We start from the raw sequence: 3,007 nt of genomic DNA on the forward strand, positions 1-3,007 counted from the left end.
CGACCCGAGCTCAGTTGCGGAACCGGTCGAATCGTGTGGCGGAACAAAAGAAAATGAACCTAAATCTGCACCTGGAGCTCTAGCCAAAGACCCATCCATTCAGAGTTTCATGCTCTACTAATTGAGCTAATTGGGGGCGAAAGGGGACCCCTACACGTAGGGGTAGAGCCCCTTGAGCCAGTTCAGAGATCAGGAACTAGAAGGACTCGGCTCATCACCCTCTGAGAGCCACGTCCGCACTTTGGTGGCAAGGAAACTGAGGCTCGAAAAGAGAGCAAGTGCCTGGCTCTGCCTCACACCATGCTACAGCAAGGCTAGAATGGAACACCACTCAGTTTCCTTGTGGCCTGTCCTCAATACAGCCCAAAGCAGTGGCCAGGCTAGCAGAGGTGAGAGGTGTTGAGCAGCTGGGCAGTGACTGCTTGGAGCCCTGCAGTCCTGCAGCCCGCTTGGGTCACAGAGAGCCACTTTCAGTGGGGCTCTCCTCCTCTTGGAAAGTTAATCTTTACCTTCTCTTGTTTCCTCTGACAAGGAGATTGCTGTGCTTGTTGGCTTCCCTGGTGGTCTAGTGGCTAGGATTCGGCGCTTTCACCGCCGCGGCCCGGGTTCGATTCCCGGTCAGGGAATGACTTTTGCAACATCCCCAAATTGTGTGTGAAGATTTGATAGAGAAACACACAGGTGATGATTAAAATACAGAAATATGTTCCCAGCAGCAATATTTGTAATAAGAAATGTTCATCAGTTAGGATTTGTTATATGTTGCAATCCCTCCATACCCTAAAAGGATATACAATTATTTCAAAGATGGATGTAGATAACGATAATAGCTGTGATGAGGCCACCGATGATAATGATAGTAATAATGGCTACTGCTCTTGGAGCGTTTACTATGCATCAGGGCGTGCGTTCAATGTTTTACTGCCGTGTCTTATTTAAACTTGGAACAACCCATTCAGAAACGCATTCCTATTGGGCCCATTTTACAATGTGGAAATGGAGGCACAGAAAACCTGAGTGACTTCAGAGTCACACCACCACGGAATGAGGCTATCTGCTCGCGTCTATGGCTTCATGGACAGAAGTGTCCAAGGTTCTCTTGTTCTTCTGCTAGGGATTGTCATCTTCTCAGAGATGTGCAGCCTGAAGAATCAGCGAAGGCAGGTGCGATGAGCAGGGAGGGAGAGAAAGGAGGTGTGTATTGGGCTTGGGATAGGTAGGTTCTGGAGCTCCAGAACTGAGCTTTTGCCTAAAATGCACCTTTTCTGAACAACATTTATTTTTCTAACAAACCCTTAAGCCTTCAGGCAGGATTTTCTTCATCTAACTTGAAGCAGATGGGCAACAAAGACCCCCATATATCTGGACGTGGAAGAACAAAGGTCAGAAAAGAATAGTTACAAGGTTAACTATGCCTCTGCGTGGAACAGGACGAGTAGTCTTTAGTTTTTTGCCAATGATTGCCCTGATTACTCCACAAAGAGGCAAGTGGTGCCTGGAAATCTGAGGACATCTGCCTCAGACACCTGTCTATTATTAAGTGCCCCCATCCCCAGGCTGCACATCCTCACTTCTTTGTGCTATTGCACGGGTTCTAGATGCCTTCTAGGTGACACGGAGGCCAGAAGTTGTGTGGTTGGGCACATTTCTGAGTTGACACCAGGCCGTGTGAGTGAGGGCAAGATGCAGGAATGCCAGATCCACGACATTCTCCCTGGCCCACACTGTCCCCCTGAGCTTCCCCTATCGGAAGTGGCCCCACTGCACATGACCACAGTAGCCTCTTGGTCTGAAGTCACCCACTTCCCCATCCTTCGCTATGCTTTATCTGTCATGCTCACCACTTGTGTTCCCTGTGCCCGAATGGGGATACACTTGTGGGGAGGACACGAGCTGGTTGTGTTCCCACTGCCCGGTCCCTTTTGATTCCTCCAGATGTGGGCTCGGTGGGGCAGGACTTGCTCACCATGCAGCTACTCACCTAGAGCAAGGCTTCACACCTCGTGAGCACCCAATATATTCTCGGTGAATGAAGGCATTCCAATGCAGGTTTCTGAGAGACATCAAGAATTCTACTGGACTCCCCACTTTTAGTCCTTTGAATAATGCAGGTAATGGGAAGACAGAAAAAGCTTTTCAAACTTGGGTGTTGTTTGTAAGGTTAATTCCAAGTCTAGAGGGCACCTTCTGGAATGAGCTCCCCTCTCTGTAAGGGGACACACCCTCAGCCTGTGGGACTCTGTAGGCAGAGAAGAAGGTGAACCCTGAACACTGAAGAGGAGGAGAAGAAAGTGGGTAATACTGGGGGCAGCCTGGGGTACGAGAGACAGACAGACAGACACAGGCACACAGATACAGATGGAGAGGTTGGAAAGGCAGGGCTGGGTCGAGGAGGAGTCGGAAAGCAAAATGACCTATATGTCCAAGAGCCAGATTTAGGGTGTAAAAGTCGGAGTTCAGTTTTGCTGAAGACAGTCAACAAAAGAAACAAGGCAAAGGGAGCCAATAACTCCAAGGATCCAGGTCTGCATAAGAAGCATGTTCAGGTGCAGGATCCAGAGATTTGTCTCCAGTGAGATGAGTTTTACAGAAAAACAAAACAAAACAAACACCATCAAGGAAGGAATAACACAGAGGTAGTTATTAGCATGCCAATTCACCCTTGTCTAGGAGGGAGAACAGTCCGTAGATCGTTTGCATTCAACAAAAGCAGAATGCAATTCATAAAGAAAAGAGAAGAGGAACAAATTTCTAGACGGAGCCATTCTTTCCCCTCCTATTTGATAAGCCTCTTGACAGGAAGCAGTTCAGGGTCCCTCCAGCCAGTTTTCTCTGGGCTTAGGTAGATCACCAGAGAAAACAATTACAATTATTGGAAGACTTTCTAAACATCTTGGAGGTTTAGCTGTGGAACACGTGCCAGAGAGTATCTCTGGGAAGTGTCCACCATGTCTTTCTGCTGCACCTCCTGCTTAGGTAAGTCAGGCAGGGCACCACCCCCTCATTG

At 48.4% G+C, this 3,007-nt stretch overlaps 1 non-coding gene across 1 annotated transcript; it reads left to right on the top strand.

The window, feature by feature from the left end:
- Window positions 1–554: 554 nt before the first annotated feature.
- On the top strand, window positions 555–626 carry TRNAE-UUC (transfer RNA glutamic acid (anticodon UUC)). Its single transcript has one exon. It is a non-coding gene; the product is annotated as a tRNA-Glu (tRNA).
- The last annotated feature ends 2,381 nt before the right edge of the window (window positions 627–3,007 follow it).

Source organism: Gorilla gorilla, chromosome 1, assembly GCF_029281585.2.
Source record: "Gorilla gorilla gorilla isolate KB3781 chromosome 1, NHGRI_mGorGor1-v2.1_pri, whole genome shotgun sequence".
Taxonomy (NCBI): domain Eukaryota; kingdom Metazoa; phylum Chordata; class Mammalia; order Primates; family Hominidae; genus Gorilla; species Gorilla gorilla.